The sequence below is a fragment of the Triticum aestivum genome, chromosome 7A (genome assembly GCF_018294505.1).
Source record: "Triticum aestivum cultivar Chinese Spring chromosome 7A, IWGSC CS RefSeq v2.1, whole genome shotgun sequence".
NCBI classification, from domain to species: domain Eukaryota; kingdom Viridiplantae; phylum Streptophyta; class Magnoliopsida; order Poales; family Poaceae; genus Triticum; species Triticum aestivum.
Genome location: NC_057812.1, coordinates 404469334 through 404481473, shown reverse-complemented (window position 1 = coordinate 404481473; position 12140 = coordinate 404469334).

The window sequence follows — 12140 nt, the reverse complement described above, 5'->3', positions numbered from 1 at the left end:
TGCAAGAGTTTTACTTCCGCATTCTCAATGTCAGAGACCCTATCCGTGAGCGGCCAGAAGTTCTCCACCAAAGAAACCCCACCATGGGGTTTCGCCGTAAAGAGCCCCTTAAAGTAGGAGTGAATGTGAGATCTAATATCGTTCGGGTGTTCCAGGAAGGTGTCTTCCTCCCAGAGACATGGGATAGATCACTTCCGGCGTCGCCCATTGGCAATCGCCTGGAAGTATGTTGTATTAGCATCACCTTGGAGGAGCCACTTCTATCCCCCATGGCGTTGCGAGAACAATTCCTCTCCCTTGATGACTCCATCAATGAGGACTGAAGGGAGTACCTCCTAAGCCAATCATCAGTCAATAGGCCAACCACATCCAGTGCCTTAGTCTGGTCCATCAGAGCCCCTTTGCGGGCCCTAAGGCCAGCTCCTAGAAATTATTTCTGCTACTTGTGATCTGCGTTGCGATTTCCCCCTAAGAGAATGGGTGAAGCAATATACTAGCTGATAAGTATTTCCCTTGGTGAGAACCAAGGTTATCGAACCAATAGGAGAACCACACAAATCCTAGTCAAACAACACCTGCACACACAAGAGCAAATACATGCAGCCAACACGGGAGAGGGTTGTCAATCCCCTTGAACTTGTTACTTACAAGGATTAAATCTGGTAATGGTAGATATATAAATTGCAAAGTAAAATAAAAGTAAATAAATTGTAGTAAGGTATTTTTTGTCTTAGTACGATGATAGAAGTAGGCCCGGGGGCCATAGTTTTCACTAGAGGCTTCTATCTCGAAACATAGCGTATGGTGGGTAGACAAATTACTGTTGGAAAATTGATATAAAAGTACATAGTTATGATGTTATTTATGGCAATGATCATATATGTAGGTATCACGTCCATGACAAGTAGACCAACTCCTGCCTGCATCTACTCCTATTACTCCACCAATCAACTAACTCCTGCATGCATCTATGGTATTAAGTTAATGACAGATAGAGTAACGCTTTAAGCAAGATGAAATGATGTAGATAGAATAAAACCAAGCAATATGATTAAAATCCGCCGTTTTCCCTAATGACAACAATACAAATACGTGCCTTGCTACCCCAACTATCACTGTGTGTAGACTCCGCAAGATTGAACCCATTACAAAGCACCTCTCCCGCTGAAGATAAATCAATCTAGTTGGCCAAATCAAACAGATAGATCAGAGAGAAATACAAAGCTATAAAAAGCATGCATAATAAAGTTTAGAAAATACTCAATTACTTTGAATGAATAATCTCAGCATAAACCCACAATTCAACAGATCCCAAAAACACACCGCAAAAGAAGATTACATCGGATAGAAATCCATGGAGATCATGGAGAACATGGTATTGAAGATTAAAAAGAGAAAAGAAGATATCTAGCTACTAGCTATTGATACCTCTCCAACATATCTATAATTTTTTATTGCTCCATGCTATATTATCTACTGTTTTGGACTATATTGGGCTTTATTTTCCACTTTTCATTATTTTTGGGACTAACCTATTAACCGGAGGCCCAACCCAGAATTGTTGTTTTTTGCCTATTTCGGTGTTTCGAAGAAACGGAATATCAAACGGAGTCCAAACGGAATAAAATCTTCGGGAACGTGATTTTCTCACCGAACGTGATCCAGGAGACTTGGGCCCGGCCCAAGGAACAAAAGAGGCAGTCACGAGGGTGGGGGCTCCCCCCCTAGGGCGCGCCCCCTGCCTCGTGGGCCCCTCGTTGCTCCTCCGACAGACTTCTTCCTCCTATATATACACACGTACCCCCAAACGATCAGAAGAAGAGCCAAAAACGTAATTCCACCATCGCAACTTTCTGTATCCACAAGATCCCATCTTGGGGCCTGTTCCGGAGCTCCGCCGGAAGAGGGCCGTCATCACGGAGGGCTTCTACATCATCCTAGCCTCTCCGATGAAGTGTGAGTAGTTTACCTCAGACCTTCGGGTCCATAGTTAGTACCTAGATGGCTTCTTCTCTCTCTTTGAATCTCAATACAAAGTTCTCCCCCTCTCTTGTGGAGATCTATTCGATGTAATCTTCTTTTTGTGGTGTGTTTGTTAAGACCGATGAATTGTGGGTTTATGATCAAGTCTATCTATGAATAATATTTGAATCTTCTCTGGATTCTTTTATGTATGATTGGTTATCTTTGCAAGTCTCTTCGAATTATCCGTTTGGTTTGGCCAACTAGATTGGTAGTTCTTGCCATGGGAGAAGTGCTTATCTTTGGGTTCGATCTTGCGGTGTCCTTATCCAGTGACAGAAGGGGCAGCAAGGCACGTATTGTATCGTTGTCATCGAGGATAACAAGATGGGGTTTATTTCATATTGCATGAATTTATCTCTCTACATCATGTCATCTTGCTTAAGGCGTTAGTCTGTTTTTAACTTAATACTCTAGATGCATGCTGGATAACGGTCGATGAGTGGAGTAATAGTAGTAGATGCAGAATCGTTTCGTTCTACTTGACACGGACGTGATGCCTATATACATGATCATGCCTAGATATTCTCATAACTATGCTCAATTCTGTCAATTGCTCAACAGTAATTTGTCCACCCATCGTAGAATACTTATGCTCTTGAGAGATGCCACTAGTGAAACCTATGGCCCCCGGGTCTATTCTCATCATATCAATCTCCATCACTTTAATCTTGCTTTGCTTTTTTTACTTTGCTTTTACTTTTTACTTTGCATCTTTATACCAAAAATACCAAAAATATTATATCTATCAGATCTCACTCTTGTAAGTGACCATGAAGGGATTGACAACCCCTAATCGCGTTGGTTGTGAGTAGCTATTGCTTTGTGCAGGTACGAGGGACTTGAGCGTGGGCTCCTACTGGATTGATACCTTGGTTCTCAAAAACTGAGGGAAATACATACGCTACTCTGCTGCATCATCCCTTCCTCTTCGGGGAAAACCAACGCAAGCTCAAGACGTAGCAAGAAGGATTTCTGGCGCCGTTGCCGGGGAGTCTACGCAAAAAGTCAACATACCAAGTACCCATCACAATCCCTATCTCTCGCATTACATTATTTGCCATTTGCCTCTCGTTTTCCTCGCCCCCCAATTCACCCTTGCCGTTTTATTCACCCTCTCTCTCTATCCTCCCTCTCTATTTGCCTCTTTTTGCTTGTTTGCCTCTTGTTTGCTCGTGTGCTAGTTTGCTCACTTGTCGTTATGTCTGAAATTGGGGAAGTTATCGCCAATATGGGCGATAAAAATATCATGGAAAATTCTGATGCTCCTGCTAAAGAACCTACCATCTTTCATACAAAAAAATTCCGTGTTGGTAGTGGTAATATTATTGGAAAAGGAGTTATTCAAGATTTCTTTACTTGTGCCGGTGCTTTAACTTCTATGGGTAGTTCTATCCTTCACAGAACTAGTAGTCTTGCGGACGCTATTGCCATGCTTGTAGTTGAACTTGAAAGACAATTCATGCACATGCATCCTTCCATACAAAGGATTTTTCTGGAATTTTCTAATATTGAGCATTCCTCTGTTAAGCGTGCCGCTACTATCTTTTTAGCTCATGAGTTTAGATTCATAATAAGAGAAGCCAAAAAAATCTTTGCGCATTATAGGGTGGACGCTTTCCGTCCTCCCATAGAAACTATCCTCTTTGATCAAGACGAAATAATGCATTTTCAATCTCTAGATTATGTTGCTTTCAATGAAAATCTTAGAAGAAGGGTCCCTACCAATGTTTTAGTTGATAGAATTTTTGAACTTAATGAAGATTTGGCTATTCGAAATAATGATCTAGGATATTCTCTTGAATATAGGCTTACAAAGTTCTGTCAAAAGAATGCTTATAATGATGAATTGGTTGTGCATTACGAAGGACCAAAGGAGGAACCTATACCTCCCAAGGTTGATCTTGGGGACTTTTGTCCCGTTAAATTTAGTCCTTTTGATTACTTTTGCTTGCCTCAAAGAAATCTTGCTGCCGAATGTAGAGAATATGAAATGAGTTTTAATAATCTATCTTACTATTATGGCAATACCTAGATCTATCCTCGCTTTTATGCCTAGCTAGGGGCGTTAAACGATAGCGCTTGTTGGGAGGCAACCCAATTTTATTTTTATTCCTTGCTTTTAGCTCCTGTTTAGTAATAAATAAATTAGCCTCTGTTTTGGTTGTGTTTTTGTGTTTAATTAGTGTTTGTGCCAAGTAGAACCGTTGGGGAGACTTGGGGAAAGTCTTGTTGAACTTGCTGTAAAAAACAGAAACTTTAGCGCTCACGAGAACTGCTGTCATTTTTATTTTAAGAGTGCTATTTAGTTAATTATTTTTGAAGATGATTAATATATAAATTCCTCACGTCCAGAAATTTATTTTAGAATTTTTGGGGTTCCAGATCTTGCGCTAGCTACAGATTACTACAGACTGTTCTGTTTTTGACAGATTCTGTTTTTCGTGTGTTGTTTGCTTATTTTGATGAATCTATGGCTAGTAAAATAGTTTATAATCCATAGAGAAGTTGGAATACAGTAGGTTTAACACAAATATAAATAAATAATGAGTTCATTACAGTACCTTGAAGTGGTCTTTTGTTTTCTTTCACTAACGGAGCTCACGAGTCTTCTATTTTGAGTTTTGTGTTGTGAAGTTTTGAAGTTTTGGGTGAATTCTTTTGATGGATCATGGAACAAGGAGTGGCAAGAGCCTAAGCTTGGGGATGCCCATGGCACCCCAAAGATAATCCAAGGACACCAAAAAGTCAAAGCTTGGGGATGCCCCGGAAGGCATCCCCTCTTTCGTCCACTTCCATCGGTAATTTACTTGGAGCTATATTTTTGTTCACCAACATGATATGTGTTCTACTTGGAGCGTCTTTTATTATTTGTGTCTTTGTGTCTTAGTATGCCACAATCATCCTTGCGTTACACACCTTTTGAGAGAGCCATAAATGAATTAAAATTTGATAGAATACTCTATGTGCTTCACTTATAACTTTTGAGCTAGATAATTTTGCTCTAGGTGCTTCACTTATATATTTTGAGCATTATAATTTTGTTCTATGTGCTTCACTTATATCTTTTGAGCTAAGTAGTTTTACTCGTGCTTCACTTATATCTTTTGAGTGTTATAATTTTGCTCTATGTGCTTCACTTAGATCTTTTAGAGCACGGTGGTGGATTTGTTTTAAAGAAACTATTGATCTCTCATGCTTCACTTAAATTATTTTGAGAGTCTCTTAATAGCATGGTAATTTGCTTAATAATAATATGCTTGGTATTCAAGATTTGTGAAACTTTCTTTTGAGTGTGTTGAATACTAAGAAAAGATTGAAGCATGATAATTGTTTTGAGATATGGAGGTGACAATATTAAAGTCATGCTAGTTGAGTAGTTGTGAATTTAAAGAATACTTGTGTTAAGGTTTGTGATTCCCGTAGCATGCACGTATGGTGAACCATTATGTGATAAAGTCGGAGCATGATTTGTTTATTGATTGTCTTCCTTATGAGTGGCGGTCGGGGACGAGCGATGGTCTTTTCCTACCAATCTATCCCCCTAGGAGCATGCGCGTAGTACTTTGCTTTGATAACTTCTAGATATTTGCAATAAGTATATGAGTTCTTTATGACTAATGTTGAGTCCATGGATTATACGCACTCTCACCCTTCCACCTTTGCTAGCCTCTCTAATACCGCGCACCTTTCGCCGGTATCATACACCTACCATATACCTTCCTCAAAACAGCCACCATACCTACCTATTATGGCATTTCCATAGCCATTCCGAGATATATTGCCATGAAACTTTCCACCATCTAGTTCATCATGACACATTCATCATTGTCATATTGCTTAGCATGATCATGTAGTTGACATAGTATTTGTGGCAAAGCCACCGTTCATAATTTCTTCATACTTGTCACTCTCGATTCATTGCATATCCCGGTACGCCGCCGGAGGCATCCATATAGAGTCATACTTTGTTTTAGAATCGAGTTGTAATCATTGAGTTGTAAATAAATAAAAGTGTGATGATCATCATTCAATAGAGCATTATCCCAATAAAAAAAGAGAGAAAGGCCAAAGAAAAAAAGAAGGCCCAAAAAAGAAAATAAATAAAAAGGGGCAATGCTACTATCTTTTTTTTTCCACACTTGTGCTTCAAAGTAGCACCATGATATAGCGAGTCTCATATATTGTGCTTCAAAGTAGCACCATGTTCTTCATATAGAGAGTCCCATATGTTGTCACTTTCATATACTAGTGGGAATTTTACATTATAGAACTTGGCTTGTATATTCCAATGATGGGCTTCCTCAAAAATTTCCCTAGGTCTTCGTGAGCAAGCAAGTTGGATGCACACCCACTAGTTTCTTTTGTTGAGCTTTCATACATTTATAGCTCTAGTGCATCCGTTGCATGGTAATCCCTACTCACTCACATTGATATCTATTGATGGGCATCTCCATAGCCCGTTGATACGCCTAGTTGATGTGAGACTATCTTCCCCTTCTTTTTGTCTTCTTCACAACCACCATTCTATTCCACCTATAGTGATATATCCATGGCTCACGCTCATGTATTGCGTGAAAATTGAAAAGGTTTTGAAAAAGTTAGAGTATGAAACAATTGCTTGGCTTGTCATCAGGGTTGTGCATGATTTGAATACTTTGTGTGGTGAAGATGGAGCATAGCCAGACTATATGATTTTGTAGGGATAACTTTCTTTGGCCATGTTATTTTGAGAAGACATAATTGCTTTGTTAGTATGCTTGAAGTATTATTATTTTTTATGTCAATATAAACTTTTGTATTGAATCTTTCAAATCTGAATATTCATACCACAATTAATAAGATTTGCATTGAAATTATGCCAAGTAGCACTCCGCATCAAAAATTCTCTTTTTATCATTTACCTACTCGAGGACGAGCAGGAATTAAGCTTGGGGATGCCTGATACGTCTCCAACGTATCTATAATTTTTGATTGCTCCATGCTATATTATCTACTGTTTTGGACTATATTGGGCTTTATTTTCCACTTTTATATTATTTTTGGGACTAACCTATTAACCGGAGGCCCAACCCAGAATTGCTGTTTTTTGCCTATTTCAGTGTTTCGAAGAAACGGAATATCAAACGGAGTCCAAATGGAATAAAATCTTCGGGAACGTGATTTTCTTACCGAACATGATCTAGGAGAATTGGACCCTGCTCCAAGGAACAAAAGAGGCGGTCACGAGGGTGGGGGGGCGCCCCCCCCCAGGGCGCGCCCCCTGCCTCATGGGCCCCTCATTGCTCCTCCGGCGTACTTCTTCCTCCTATATATACACACGTACCCCCAAACGATCAGAAGAAGAGCAAAAAACCTAATTCCACCGCCGCAACTTTCTGTATCCACGAGATCCCATCTTGGGGCCTGTTCCGGAGCTCCGTCGGAAGAGGGCTGTCATCACGGAGGGCTTCTACATCATCCTAGCCTCTCCGATGAAGTGTGAGTAGTTTACCTCAGACCTTCGGGTCCATAGTTAGTACCTAGATGGCTTCTTCTCTCTCTTTGAATCTCAATACAAAGTTCTCCCCCTCTCTTGTGGAGATCTATTCGATGTAATCTTCTTTTTGCAGTGTGTTTATTGAGACCGATGAATTATGGGTTTATGATCAAGTCTATCTATGAATAATATTTGAATCTTCTCTGGATTCTTTTATGTATGATTGGTTATCTTTGCAAGTCTCTTCGAATTATCCGTTTGGTTTGGCCAACTAGATTGGTAGTTCTTGCCATGGGAGAAGTGCTTAGCTTTGGGTTCGATCTTGCGGTGTCCTTACCCAGTGATAGAAGGGGCGGCAAGGCACGTATTGTATCGTTGCCATCGAGGATAACAAGATGGGGTTTATTTCATATTGCATGAATTTATCTCTCTACATCATGTCATCTTGCTTAAGGCGTTACTCTGTTTTTAACTTAATACTCTAGATGCATGCTGGATAGCGGTCGATGAGTGGAGTAATAGTAGTAGATGCAGAATCGTTTCGATCTACTTGTCACGGACGTGATGCCTATATACATGATCATGCCTAGATATTCTCATAACTATGCTCAATTCTGTCAATTGCTCAACAGTAATTTGTCCACCCACCGTAGAATACTTATGCTCTTGAGAGAAGCCACTAGTGAAACCTATGGCCCCCGGGTCTATTCTCATCATATCAATATCCATCACTTTAATCTTGCTTTGCTTTTTTACTTTGCTTTTACTTTTTACTTTGCATCTTTATACCAAACCAAAAATAGTATATCTATCAGATCTCACTCTCGTAAGTGACCGTGAAGGTATTGACAACCCCTAATCGCGTTGGTTGTGAGTAGCTATCGCTTTGTGCATGTACGAGGGACTTGAGCGTGGGCTCCTACTGGATTGATACCTTGGTTCTCAAAAACTGAGGGAAATACTTACGCTACTCTGCTGCATCATCCCTTCCTCTTCGGGGAAAACCAACGCAAGCTCAGGACGTAGCAGCTATGCACTCGTTGAACTGTGGTGAACTACTCACAAATCATCGGAAGGGCGGAAAGGTTGATGTAGAAGTCTTCCGTGATCGATCTGGCAGAGTATCGGAAAAGGCCTCCATATGGGATCGCAGAAGAACAGAAGCTTGCAGCGGTGGAAAGATTGTTTTGGGTGGCTCTCTAGGGTTTTCCCAACATTTGAGAATTTATAGAAGTGGAATTAGGTCAGACAGAGCCACATGGAGCCCACAAGGCATCAAGGCATTCCTACCCCCTAAGGCGCACCCTGTTGCCCTGTCATCTCCCCGTTTCGCATCTAGTCTCCTCCCAAAGCTTCAAGGGTCTCTTATGTCTAGAAAAAATCATCAAAAGTTTCGTAGCAGCTGGACCTTGTTTGGTACAGATTTTTTGGAAAACCAAAAACAAGCAGAAAACAACAACAGGCACTAGGCAATAGGTTAATAGGTTAGTTCCCAAAAATGATATAAAGTGCATAAAAATAATCTAAGATTAGTAATATAATAACATAAAACAATAAAAAACTATAGATAAGTTGGAGACGTATCAGGCGCCCCACCCCTCATAAACTGGCCGGTGCGTGATTTTAGAGCAATGGTGCCAGATATCCATAGCAGAGAAGGTCCATGGCGGATTGGCCAAAGCTTATACCCATCGGCGTCATACCATCTCAAAAAACCCGGTTGTAGCAGCCATGATGGTTCAAAGTGGAAGCGCCTCGACCACGGTGGAGACCCTTCCCTGGACGAAAACAACAGGGGGACGTGGTCGGAGACAATCCGAGTGACCACCCTAGGCGATCACATTGGGAACATAATCTTCCGCTAGGTAGACACCAAGACCCTATCCAGCATGCTCCGGGTAGGGTCCACCTGTTTACTAGTCCACGTGAATCTAGCCCTACACGGGCTATCTCAGGTAGAGCCATATCAGTGATGTAGTTGTTGAACAGGCACATACGCACCCAGTCGACACTAGGGGAGCTTTTGTCAGCCTCTTGTTGAATAAGGTTGAAATCATGGGCCACTACAACCGGAGTAGTGCATCGCTCCACCTTAGACATTAGCTCGGCCAAGAAGTCCGTTGACCGCCCATGGTCAACCGGGCCATAGACGATGATCACCTCCCAACTGAGGTCCACACGTCGGTCAGTGATGGGCATACTAGGAAAGAATCCCCCCTCAGTCCATAGCCTCAACCGAGAAGAAGTCCACCCTGACCCCCAGCAGGATTCCCAGAGAGGTCGGCCGCAAGTAGCCAGTGCCACGCGAACGGGTGTCAAAACAGCCCTTGAAGTTCCTGGATTGAAAAGTCCTACCGGATGTAGTCGATCAACTAGCGCCTCCGGCCCAAGTTGTCAAAGCGCCTAATGTTTCAATATAGGAGCTTCACACGGGATCCGCAGTTGTACTAATAGGCCCCTCTGGTGAGGCCAAACTAGCCCAACCGCCATTTACTGGACAGGGTAGCTGCTTTATCGGGCGGCTGTGGCGCCCCCTATTAATGGGGGCATCAGCAGCCATGTCTTCCCCAGAGGGGAGTCCGACACTAGCCCCACACACCACCATATGCTGCTTAGTGGGGTGGAGGCGCAGAGGTGGCCTTCCCCTTAGACCCTTCCTACTGGAGGATAAAATCTCTAGTACCTAAAAGAAACATAATGTTTCCTCTCCCGTCTTACGTCAATTTTTCGTCCAACCCCTTCGTTCATCCCTCCCCACCCCTCCACTGGTTTTCCACCCAATCCCCAATTTCTAGTTCACATGATTTCTATTTTACCGGCCATATCACAGTAGTCTTTTGATCAATCTTTGATAACCCAATAAATATTCTTTGGTAACCCAATAAATTCTGATCAATCTCCTATAATCAAGGGCCAATCTACCTCACATAGCCGACCTCCCAATCATTCGTTGGAAAATAAATCACAGTCAATAGTTATGGAAAATATCTCTTTCCCTGACAGTACTCCCGCAATCTGTCTCACGTCACGCGTAAATATCTCTCTCCAGCGAAATTATCTGTCTCCCGATTTTCTAGCATCTCTTCCTCTCTCAACCTATGGAACCTCTCTCTCCCAGCTGACCCTCTCTCCAAGAAAAACAACATGATCCAAAAAATCGCAGGTGGTGCCCTCTCTCTTCCAATGCATGGATGATTCAAGCAAAAGAGTAGGAGGTGCTACGCAAAAATCAATATGCATGACATCCTTCTTTGGGGATGCCAATAGAATAAGAGATCATGTACGCCCTTGCAATTCCCATCATGCGGGCCAGCAAATCAACTTGCTCTCGTTGGACCAGGTTCCAGCTTGCGTTTTCGTTTTTCTAATCTCTCCACCGAAGGATTAGCTAGGAGAACATATCATGTACGGGTAATTTCTTTTATTTCCAAAACTTCATGCTTAACTTCGAAACAGGGGCTAATTGATTCCACAAAGTGACATGAGAAAAGAAACCTGGTGGACTGGCATGAGAGACGGCTTGCATGCCACAACACGATAGTAACCTGGTGGACTGATGGACATCTCTGGACCCATAAAGGGACATGAGAAAAGAAATATGGACAGTCATCGCTGTGGTAGCATGGACACTCTGGAGGCGTAGGAACGACATTGTTTTCAATGGTGCGGCACCGTCGGCGGACGTGATGCTGAAAAATATTGACACAAAGGGACAAAACTGGTGGACAGCGGCTCTATTGAGGAAAGATAACTCCTTACCGATAAGGGTGGATAGGTTGGCTAGTGGCGAGTAGAACCTATAGGATTCGTGGGGTGGCTCCTTAGCAGTGGTTGAGTTGTAAAAATCTTCGCTGTCTGGGCATTTTCTATCTATGATCTTGATACGTCATTCCTGACGTATCCTTGAAAAAGAGCTAATTGATTCTACTTGATAGGAAATGTCAGATTATTTCCAGCATCACTTGCCTACCACCGTGCATGCACACCATCTACAAGCACCCGCGCATTTGTTGCAGCAAGCCGTCTTGCGCACAATACACAACTTTCTATTTTTGTTATGGATGCAGCTACTAGCTGGCAAGGCATGAGGTGTGGCAGTACTACGGTAAGTCCACGACGGGTGAAAACACATCAATTTATTCTTTGTATACGAGTCTAACTCCTTTTTTGTGTGTGATGAACGTGAGTCTTGGTCTTAGCTTGCTCGATTTGTTTGTTTCTTCAAAGGCAGGGAATCCATGTTTTGTTAGCTAAGGAAGTAAATTTTTCTCTTTCTTAATCATGAGTTTCAGGCTATTCTAAGTTAATTTAGTACATAGAATGTGCACTCTATATAAAAGGTCCACACGGTCTTGTATTAGATAGACACAAATGGGTTTTTGGTACTTCTTGTAAAAGAACTGCTCAATCTATTTCTAAAACCATTTTATTATATAGCATGTTGAGTTTAATTGATATTATGGCGATGTCATCACTGGCAGCACCGACAGCAAAAATGATGGTCAACTCATGAAGCGAAGAAGAACAACAACAATGACTTTTTTTGCGGGGTAACAACAACAGTAATTTGTCAGTTAGAAAATGTATATAGTATTTATGTCCTATAAAAATATATGTTATACATATCATTAGAATTTAT